Raw genomic sequence first — 11742 nt, 5'->3', positions numbered from 1 at the left:
TCAGGAATTTTGCAGGGTGAACTCATGCTAACAAAATGAAGTAGAGACCTGGTCACATCATAGTTAATCTTATGGCTTCTGTTTCCAGTTCATTGATTTTGGTGGAATTCAGGTGGCTGGGGGTAAGGGAAGTGGGAAGAATGCTTTGCTCCACCAAAGTTTTATATTTTCACCAAGTATCTGGAAAATGAATGTTAGACATTTGGACTCTGCCATAATTATGTGAAACCTCACATAATTATTAATTATTAATTTGAGGGTTTGTGAGGACATTGGTGATCAACCAGATTGTTCATTTTTCCTTTGAGGATACTTAAATGAATTATATGCGTGTTTTATCAGTTTATATGTGTTTTACAATGTAGGTTTATGTATGTTTTATAATGTGTTCTCATGGTTATAGCTTTTTAAAGAGATACACTAAAGGAGATTCCTATCCTTCAAAAAAGTTCTAGTGGAATTTTGTTTATAATACATGCCTAAAGAAAAAAGTGCTTGCTTTTCGGAACTATCTTAAGACTATAAAGTCTTCATTTTGGAACTAGTGATAAAAGATGTTGGGGGACAAAAATGTGTTTTTGATAACCCTGGTTAGCCTAATTTTTCTAATAAATGACAGTGTTCTAGGTGCTATCTTAGGAGGAATATGGGTAAGTCATATTTCTTACCTCTTCATCATCTTTGTCCAGGTGAACTCCAGTTTATGTGTGATTGCCAAGGGCAGCCTGGAAGGAGGCAAAAAGCCCCACTAGGACAAGGTTCAGGCTGAGAAGTTTATGTGAGAACCAGAGAGGAGCACCCTACCTCTATCGATCACCTGGGGAGGAAGGAGGAGGGAGAGAGATGTATCATGTAAGATTTATAGGCCATCCATAAACTTCAGAGATTTATGTTAACTGCCAGCAGTATGGTGTCTCCTGCCCCTTCTCTGCTCCCCAGACTCCCTAAGTCACTCAGCGGCTAGGGCTCATTTCTCTTCTCTATGGCCTAGCCTCTAGGGCCTAGTGGACACGTGCTTCCAGTTCATTGGGGTGTGGGAAGAAGATACAGAATGTTTATTTATGTTTACTTTAGCTCATCCTTCAATAATTTATATTTTTGTATATATCTTATAATGTATATAAGTATTATAATACTTTAAAATAAATATACAAATACGGAAATATGTTAAAATATTATATTAAAATAGAGGTGCACTATCAGGAAAGTTTGAGACTAACTAAAGCCCTAGGAAATTATTCTGACTATAGTCCTTTAAAGTAATTATTTTTTTTAAAAAAGAATTATTTTATGTTTCATTTTGAAGTTCAAATAAAATTCTGATACGGACTTTTTTTAAAAGACTTAATTTTTTAGAGCAGATTTAGGTTCACTGCAGAACTGAGAGGCAGGTACAGAGGTTTCTCATACACCCCCTGCCCCACACATGCACAGCCTCCTGCATTACAACATCCCCACCAGAGTGGTCCATTCGTTAAAATCGCTGAACCTCCATGACCCATCATAATCACCCGAAGTCCTTAGTTTACCTTAGGGTTCACTCTTGATGTACATTCTGTGGGTCTCAACAAATGTATAATGACATGTATCTACCATTATAGTATTGTACAGGGTATTTTCACTGTCCTAAAAATCCTACATGCTCTGCCTGTTCATCTCTCCATGTTCCACCAAACCCTGGCAACCACTGGTATTTTTATTGTCTCCATAGTTTTTCTTTTCCAGAATGTCATGTAGTTGGAATCATACAGTATTTAGCCTTTTCAGATTGGCTTCTTTCACTTAATAGTAACATGCATTTAAAATTCCTTCATGTCTTTCCATGGCTTGATAGCTCATTTCTTTTTAGCACTGAATACTATTTCATTGTCTGGATGTATCAGTTTATCTACTTGCCTACTGAAGGACTTCTTGGTTGCTTCCAAGTTTTTACAACTTTAAATAAAGCTTCTGTAAACATTCATATGCGAGGTTTTTTTCCCCCCTTGGAAATAACATAAAACTTAACCATCTTAACTATTCTTAAGTGTACAGGTCAGTGGGATTAAATACATTTCGTGGTACTGTGCAGCCACTACCACCATCCACCCCCAGAACGCTTTCATCTTGTAGAACCGAAGCTCTACCCCTTAAACAATAACTCTCCATTCTCCTTGCCCATTAGCACCTGCCAATCACCATTATACTTTCTGTTATGATTTAGACTCAGTACTTTATGTTCATGGAATCAAACAGTATTATTTGTCCTTTTGTGACTGACTTGTTTCACTTAGCATAATGTCCTCAAGGTTCATCTATGTTAAAGCATATTGCAGAATTTCCTTTTTAAGGCTGGATAATATTCCATTGTATATTATCTCTGTTCTTTATCAGATCATTTAAAGCAGATTTCTTATAGACAACGTATTACTACGTTTTGGTTTTTGGCCACTCTGACAGTCATATGTATAGACTATATTTTGTTTGTCCATTCACACTTGGGTTGCTTTCACATTTTATATATTGTGAGTAAGGCTGCTATCAACATGGGTGTACAAATATCTCTTTGAAACCTTGCTTTTAATTCGTTTGGGTGTATACCCAGAAGTGGAATTGCTGCATCATATGATAATTCTATTTTTAATTTTTTGAGAAACACCATAATTCGTTAATGGCTATACCATATTACATCTCCATCAGCAATACACTAGGGTTTCAATTCCTCTACATGCTTGCCAACACTTGTTTTCTGTTTTTTTTTTTTTTTTTTAATAGCAGCTATCTTAATGGATGTAAAGTGGAAACTCATTGTACACTTAGTTCTTTTTCTAGTTCTTTAAGTTATAAAGTTAGGTTGTTGATTTGAGATTTTTTTTTTTTTCCTTCTCAATCACTGTTCTTTATCAGATCATTTAAAGCAGATTTCTTATAGACAACATATTACTAGGTTTTGGTTTTTGGCCACTCTGACAGTCACTCTCATTTCATTGGTGTGTTTAGATCATTCACATTTAAAGTGATTACTGATATAGTTAGGTAAATATTATGTCTGTTTTCTGATCATTACATTTATTCTTTGCTTCTCTTTTTATCTTCCTTTCTTTGAGCCTTTTCTTTTTTTTGTAAATGTATTTATAGCTATAAATTTCTCCCATGACACCGTTTTCTCTGCATCCCATAAGTTTTGGAAAGTTGTGTTTTCATTTTCATTCATCTCTAAGTATTTTCTAATTTTCCTTATGAAGTCTTTGATTGATTGGTTGTTTAAAAAGTGTGGTGTGTCTACAATTTTATGAATTTTCCAATTTTCCTTTTGTTATTGATTTTTAGCTTCTCCCAGTTGTGGTCAGGGATCATACTTTGTATGTATACTTTGTATGGTATCTGTTTTTTAAATCTATTGAGACTTAATTTGTGACCTGACACATGGTCTATCCTGGAAAATGTGCCATGTGCACTTGAGAAGAATGTGTATGTTGTTGTTGTTGGATAGAATGCGCTGTGTATGTGTTAGGTCTCGTGGTTTATTGTGTTGTTTATGTCCTCTGTTTTCTTACTTTTGTCTGATTGTTCCATCCATTACTATGAGTGGAATATCGAAGTCTCCAACTGCAATTGTAGAACTGTCATTTTTCCCTTCAATTATGCCAGTTTTGGCTTCATGCATTTTGATGGTCTATTATTAGGTACATAAATATTTATAATTGTTATATTTTCTTGCTGTATTGAACCTTTTATTAATACATAATATCCTTTGTCTCGGTAACTTTTTTTGATTACAGTCTATTTTGTCTGATACTAGCATAGCAACCTTTACTCTCTTTTGGTTACTATTTGCACGGAATATCTTTTTTTATTCCTTCACTGTCAGCCTGTTTGTGTCTTTGGATCTCAGATGAATCTCTTATAGATAGCATATAGTTGGATCATATGTTTTTATCCATTATGCCAATCTCTGTCTTTAGAGATTATCTTGGGAGGGATTTATTCCTTTACATTTAAAGTAATTACTGATAATTAGGGACTTCCGTCATTGTGCTGTTTGTTTTCCACATGCCTTATGGCTTTTTTGTCTCTTATTTCTGGCATTACTGTCTTTTGTGTTTAGTTAATTTTTGTAGTTTAACATAAATTCCTTTCTTATTTCTTTTTGTGTATATTGTATAGCTATTTTTATTACAGTTACTGTGGAGATTAAAGTTATAAAACTCTAATTCGAATTTATACCAGCTTAACTTCAATAAAATACAAGCACTCTGCACCTTTACAGCTCTGTCCCCAAACCTTTGGTTGTTGGTATCACAAAAGTACATCTTTATACAGTGTGCATCTCAAAACATAAACTAATAATTCTTTTAAAATGTGTCAGTCTCTTGAATTATGTAGAAAACAAAATTTAGAGTTACAAACCAAAGCTATATAAATACTAACTTTTACACTAATATTTTTTTCCTTAAATGTATGAGTCTCTTAAATTATGTAGAAAACAACTAGTTACAAACCGTTGGTACAATCATACTAGCTTCTATAATTGCCTGTGTATTTACCTTTATTGAGATCTTTTTTCTCCATGTGGCTTTGAGTTACTGTCTCTAGTGTCCTTTCAGTTCACCTTTCAGGGCTCCCTTAAGTATTTCTTGCAGGGCAGGTGTAGTGGTCATGAAGTCCCTTAGCTTTTATTTATCTGGGAAGGTCTTGATTTCTCTCTCACTTTTGAAGGATGGTTTTGCTGCATATAGGATTCATGGCTGACAGGTTTTTTTGAGCACTAAAAAAAATTGGTAGTTGACATACAATGATATTAGTTTCAGGTGTACAACAGTGATTCAATATTTGTATACATTATGAAATGATCACCATGTTAAATCTGTCACCATACAAAATTATTATAATCTTATTGACTATATTCCCCATGCATACACTACATTCCTATGAATTATTTTATAACTGGAAGTTTTTAACTCCTAAGATTGTTCACACCGAGCCTCCAGCGATTCAGCAATTACAATTCAGGTTTTCCTGCCCCCAGCACTAGTGCCCACAGTAGTTTCTGGCTCGTGAGTCTCTTCTCCAGGAACCTGGGACTTACTTCTGTATTCACCTCTGTCTCTTCAGTCGTGGAAGCAGCAGTTTGAAATGTATCCATATATGTCTCTTAGATCCTAGAAGAGTTGTTGATTTTTCATTGTATTCAACCTTTTATTTGTCGTTAGGGTGGAGTGGTGACCTCCAAACTCCTTGCATGTAGAACCAGAAACCAGGAAGCATAAGCCCAACTTTATATTTTTAGACTCATAGGTTGTTAGAACTGATTATGGCTTCCAAGTTCTGGTTTACAACCGGAGATTTTTTCCCACTTCCCTAAGAGCTTATGGAAGGTTTGTAAGCTATTTTCACTATTTCTAGAGCCTAATCAAAATCTTGTATTTACCCAAAAGAAGACCACATAGGCCAAGTTAAAGTTCAAGTGCTTTGTGTTGGTTAGGCTTATAAAGAATTTAGACACATTGAGAGTGGTCCTCTCATGCTGATCAGGTGATAGAGCTTGTAGTTATGGGTACAGAGTTGACATTTGCTACTGTTTTGACTGCCCAGCCTCCCGATCTCCCTTCTATTTTGACAGAGTTCCTCAAAAAAATGACGTGGGCAACACCATCCTCACATCATGATCCTGGACAGTGCTAAGTTTAGATCTGGGCTAGTGAGGCCCTTCCCCAGGCCCTGCTCTTCAAGAATCCCCACACTTTGGAATGTGTTTCTAAAAATTTTTCTAAGTCCTCCTTCCTCTTTGTGTCCTTATATTTCTATTGTATTTCTTGTAAAGAGCATATACTTGTTTTTTTTCCTCGGTGTAGTAATTTTTCTAATTGGTGGTGGTAGGCCATTTAATACTTAATGTAATATTTTATATGTTTAGATTTAAGTCTCACATCTTGGGTAGATGATATTTTGTTCCTACTTGTCCCATCTGTTGTTTGTTCCTCTGTTCTTCTTTTTCTGCCCTCTTTTGGGCAAATTGAATATTTTTAAATATGTCATTGACTTTTTAGCTAAACATCATGTATATATTTTGGGTGTTTTTCCTAGCATTTATAAATATTTTTAGTTTTTCACAGTCTGCTTTTAAATAACACTGTTCAACATCTCAAACAATATATGACTCTTGGAACACAATAATTCCACTTACCAACCTCCCATCCTTTGAGCGCTTGTTCTTACGTATTTTATTTCTGTATCCTATCTACCATGTAATGTGATATTTCTATATTGCTTTAACAGCTAATAATCTTTTTAAAGGGTCTAGATGTCTCTTATTTTTAGCGTCACGTTTACGCTCTCTGGGGCTCTTGTTCCTTCCTACACATCTGTGCTTTCATCTGGTATCACTTCCCTCAGTCATTTCTTGTCAAACAGGTTTTCTGGACATGAATTTTCCCAGCTCTTGTCTGAAAATGTCTTTAATTTACCTTCATGTTTGAAATATACATAGGTTGACAGTTGTTTTTTTCTTTAGCTCTTTAAGGAAGCTTTCTCTTGTCTTCTGACCTCCACTGTTTCTGATGAGAATTTGGCCATAATTCATAATTGTTCTTTTTTATTTGAATGCTTTTAAGATTTTATTTTTATCTTTGATTTCAGCACTTTGACTATGATGTGCCTAGGTATTTTTTTGTTTTGTTTTGTATTTATTCTGCTTGGAGTTCACTGAGCTGTTGTGGTGTGTGAATTGATTTCTTTCATCAGTTGGAAAATTCATGTTCATTATCTCTTCAGATTTTTTTTCTTTTGCATTCTATCTCCTCTTTCTGAGATTTCAAATACAAATATGTTAGACCATCTTAGATGTTCTGTTTTGTTTTTTCACCATATTTTTCTATTCGTGTTTTAGTTTAGATAATTTCTTTGCTCCGTCTCCAAGTTTACTGATCATTTCCTCTCCCGTGTTCAGTCTTCTGTTAAGACCAGCAAATAACTTCTTCATTTCTGATACTTTTTTTTTTTTTTTAGCATTTTCTCCCCTTCCCTGCTTTTTTTTTAGTGTCTCTTTGCTCAAATCTCTCATATGTTTATACATGGTGTTTGCCATTTCCACTTTGTCATATTTATCAAAGTTATTTTAAAGTCCTGTCTGATAATTGCAAAATCTAGGCCTACTGCGAGGCTGCTTTTATTCACTGTTTCCTCTCTTGGTAATAGATCACGTTTTCTTGCTTCTTTATGGGCATAGTAATTTTAGATTGTATGTTGGACAGTGTATATAATAGAGATTGAAGTAATATTTACTCCCAAAAAAAAGATGTATACTGTGGGAGGCTGAATTAGTGTAATCTAAATTTAAAGTAAGTTTGGGCTTTTTACAGGCTTAGTTCAATTCATATCACCCTAGGCTTTAAATGTTTTCAGGGCAGGACAAAGACTTTCCCTTCAGCGCAGCTTGGGATCCGATACTGTCAAGACCTCAGAGGTCTCTTTATGCTTTATATTCAGCCACCAGCTTTACAAACCATGGACATCTCTCTGCTTTTTAGCCCAGCTGCTAGATTTTGTGTTTCTGGGAAGTTCTCTTGGCTCTCCAGCCACATCACTGGCTTTCTGCACCTCGGGAAACTTCCCTCTGTCTTGCCGCCTTGCCCCCAGTGTTTGGAGGGTCACTGCAGGACTCTCACTGAAGGCCCAGAGTACCCTAGAGGAATTCCTCTCAGCTCTGTACTCATCCTGCAGCCTTGCATGTGGGGCAGACTTACGTACCAAAGGAGACATCTCTTAGCTCTCTTGCATTTGGGTTAGTACCCGTACGCATTTGGTGACAGCCACAGGAAAACACGAATCAGTGAGTGCACACTTGCTCTGTAGATGGGGTTCCTTGCCTACACACAGCCACTGAAAGTTTAGCTGTTCTTCCACCTCCCATCTCTTATAATTGCTTTATTCTTCACCACTCTGTCAAATGAAAGCTTCCATGATTCTTATTTCCTAGTAAGGCCTTATAGCACTGAAATTTAGTTCATTTAGGTTTCTTTGTATCCTCATATCTCTGATAGAGTTTTAAAACTATGATTTTGTAGATTAACCTCCTTATTCTTATTTTTAGGGTGTGAGTGAGTCTCTTATGACTCTCTACAACCTAATTGAAGGAGGAGTCTTTCTTGTGTCCTTTTGACTTGATCTAATTCATGTTTTTTAAAATAGTTTTTATTTTGAAACCATTTCAAACTTATGGAAAAGTGGCAAGTATAGCAAGAACTTTTTCCTCCTAAACCACTTGGAGAAAGTAGTCAATACAATGCTTCATCCTCCATGAGAACCTCATGTTTCTGACAAGCAGGGATATTTTCCTACTTAACCTAAACGCAGCTGTCAAAAATCGGGAAATTAACGTGGACACAGTGCTACAGTCTAATCCTCAGGCCCCATTCAAAACTGAAGGCCAATTATTTTGTAGAATATTTCTTAATTTAGAATCTGATGTGTTCTTGCAATTAGATTTGAGTTATGCACTTTTGACTAAATACAGACAATCGATGCCGTTGTATCCTCATGCCAGCCTATCAGGTGGCTCCTGATTTTGATTTCCTCATTACTCATGATGTCCAGTTTCATCACTTGATTAAGGTGGTGTCTGTGAGGCTTCTTCACTATAACATTAATTTTTCCCCTTTGTAATGAATAACTATTATGCAGATGTAGTTTGTAAGCATATGAATATCCTACTTTTCATCAGGCTTTCAGTTTATTCCTCTTTTATATCAGTATAGATTCATGGCTTCCTGTTTTATTTATTATTCATGCTGATGTTCAGATTATCCCAGATTTGACTAGAGGGGGGTCATTTGTTAAGCTGGCTTCTGTGTTCTTTTGATATGTTCCATTATTCTTTGTGCACTTTATTTTTGTCACTACAAGATAGAACAGGCAGTTTGTATACTTCTCCCCAATTTAGATTTAGCCATTTCTTCAAGAGTCCCTGGTTCCTTTTAGTATATAATGGCATTCAGAAACCAATATCTCGGGCCTCTGTGTGATCAGTGCTATGGGACCGTCACTGCTCCTAGGCCCTTTCCCTGGATAGAGTTAGGGAGTATAAGTATATGTTTGTGTAAATGTAAACATATGTGCATACATGTGCATATAGACACACATTTACATTTATCTCTATTTCTAGATCTCTCTCTCTCTCTATTAGAAAATGAGTTCCTGCCAGTATTTCCAATTCCAATCTAACAGCACAGAATTTATTCTAGTTTTCTCTCCTCCCATTTTTCTAATTCCTTTCTCCAACAGTGATTGCTCTTATTATCCTTCTATGAATTCCTTACTTGATTAACCCCTCTGTCTAGAACCAGTCGCCCATAGCTGCCACTAACCCCTCTCCTACGTGGACGACCTCATCACTCCACTTGGGCTCTTGCCTACCCCGCCAGGTTGCCCCCTGCCTGGGTACATTCACTTAACTTGGTCTCTGACTTCTCATCTCAGGCTGTCCTTTTCACCTTCCTTAGGCTCCCATGCCCCACTCCAGGCTACCTCTCTTATAGGGACATCTTGATTACCCTGCTTAGACCCTTGACATTCTGTGCCAGTCTGCCCCATAGCATAGACATCTCACCTGCTTGGGCCCTACGTCCCACGTTAGTTCACCCTCATGTGTATGCTCTGGCCCCGACTCCTCACACTGTGCCACTCCTCTGTGGTGGTGCCCTCTTCATCTCCTCGGGCTCCAGCTCTTCCTGAAGGACTCTCTCTCTCCCTTCACCCTCCTCCCGTCCCCTCTGGATGCTTTCCTCACCTTTCAGGCTCCAGCTTGCGATTCTGGGCTACCATCATGTAGGGACATGCTGCTAATCCTGCTGGGGCTTTATACTCCTTACCTGACATGGGCTTCAAAAGCAACTCCCATGCCAGGTCACCTGCATACAAGTATATGTAATATTAGCTATAAAAGGGAATAATTACATCATTAGGTGAGCTGCAGTTGAGATGGGTTGAGAAGTGACTCATGCAATAATTAATTTTAGAATGCCGACTATGTTATGATTTGTCGCAAAGCTGGTTTAGGCTTCTGCGTGCTGCCCCTCCTCTAGTAACACCAAGATTTAAGGGAATTCACACCGTTTCATATTTCTGGTAAGATTATCACCCCCAGCCCAAGCCATAATTCTTTCTGCCTCACCATCTTGAATCTCCCCAGAGACCTATCCTGGCAAGGAGACTGAATTAGAACTTATTAACAATTTCTCCTAAGAGACCATAGGATTAATCCCATCATTCCTTATGGCCTTGTTTATTTCATTCACTTCCTGAAGTCCAGATATAGAACAAGGTACAGAACAAAGTGTATGATATGCTATCATTGTGCTATTGTTGTTTTAATATATATATCATTATACATATGTGTGTATTAATATATATTTTCAACAAATATTTCTCAAAGAATACATAACAAATAAGTAACAAGTAGCTCTGGTACCTCCAGGGAGGGAAGCCAGATATTTGGGGGTACTGAGGAAGATATTCTTCATCGGATATACCATTAAGTAACTTTTGAGTTGTACATAATGCAAATACATTTACCTATCAAAAACAAATAAAAAGAACTTGTAAATATAACTATTGAATGAATACCCTCAGTTAGCTAGGCACTGTGGAGTATATAAGCAAATGGTCAATCACAGTGTCTACTCTTAAGGGGAATACAACCTCATACTGAAAGATAAGTATGCAAATTACTCTAAATCATTGATACAATAATAATTGCTGTCTGTATCAGAGATGAAAAACTATACATGACAGTGTCTCATGAATGGTTTATTGTTTAGTTATATGACCCATTCCCTAATGGTTTGGGACATTTAATGTTTGTTCATTAGCAGATTCAGGATCCTAGGCTGACTCTGGCTCTGTTCCACATACCCCTTTTGCTTCCCCGACCTCCCATCCTACCTCACCTTTACCCCGCTGGTCTGGGAATCATTCAGATGCATGTGTGTATTAAAAAAATGTTTAACAGCTTATTGAGGTCTCGTTTATGTAGCAAAATATGCACCCATTTTAATTGTACAGTTGGATGAGTTTTAACAGATTTGTGCAACCATCACCATAATCCAGTTTTAGAACACTTCCATTGCCCCCAAAAAGTTTCCTTGTGTCCATTTGCTCTCTGTCCCTGTCGTTTTGCCCTGACCTATATATTTTCTTTAAGAGGAAAAAATTATTACTGCATACTGTAATTTCCAATTCTGGTCATCCCAGAGGCATCATCTTCTTTTGCCACACCTTGTAAATGAAAGACAGGTTTCTTGGTGTCAAATCTGAACCTGGGATTACCACCACGTTGAATGGTGCGTGGCAACCCCTCCCTCTTTCGTTTGGAAGAGTTGCCTAAACTGATGCTGACAATGTTCATTCATCTCCTCTACCTCTCTGTCAATTCAACGTGGAGTGGTTTGGCTCACGTTCCTTCTTTCCTTTTCATACCCTGATTTTAGAAAAATACTAAGGCATACAATGAGGATCTCTTCTGCAAGGTAAGTATAGAGATGTTATACCTAGGTATTTTAAGTTAACTTTTATCAGATGCCAAAATGCACAAAGTACTTTAAACCAAATCACCAGCCACAGGGGCACAGTGGGAATACAGAGGCCAGGAAAACCCTGGAAATGCATGGCCCTGTCTGACCCCGTCCCAGCAGTGGAGAGGAGGTGAATATGGAGAATAGCGGTGGCTCACTTCTCCGCCCTGGAAGTGTAGATTTCTGATGAGAG

The sequence above is a fragment of the Rousettus aegyptiacus genome, unplaced genomic scaffold (genome assembly GCF_014176215.1).
Source record: "Rousettus aegyptiacus isolate mRouAeg1 unplaced genomic scaffold, mRouAeg1.p scaffold_m13_p_2, whole genome shotgun sequence".
Classification (NCBI taxonomy): domain Eukaryota; kingdom Metazoa; phylum Chordata; class Mammalia; order Chiroptera; family Pteropodidae; genus Rousettus; species Rousettus aegyptiacus.
This window is presented reverse-complemented; position numbering follows the sequence as displayed.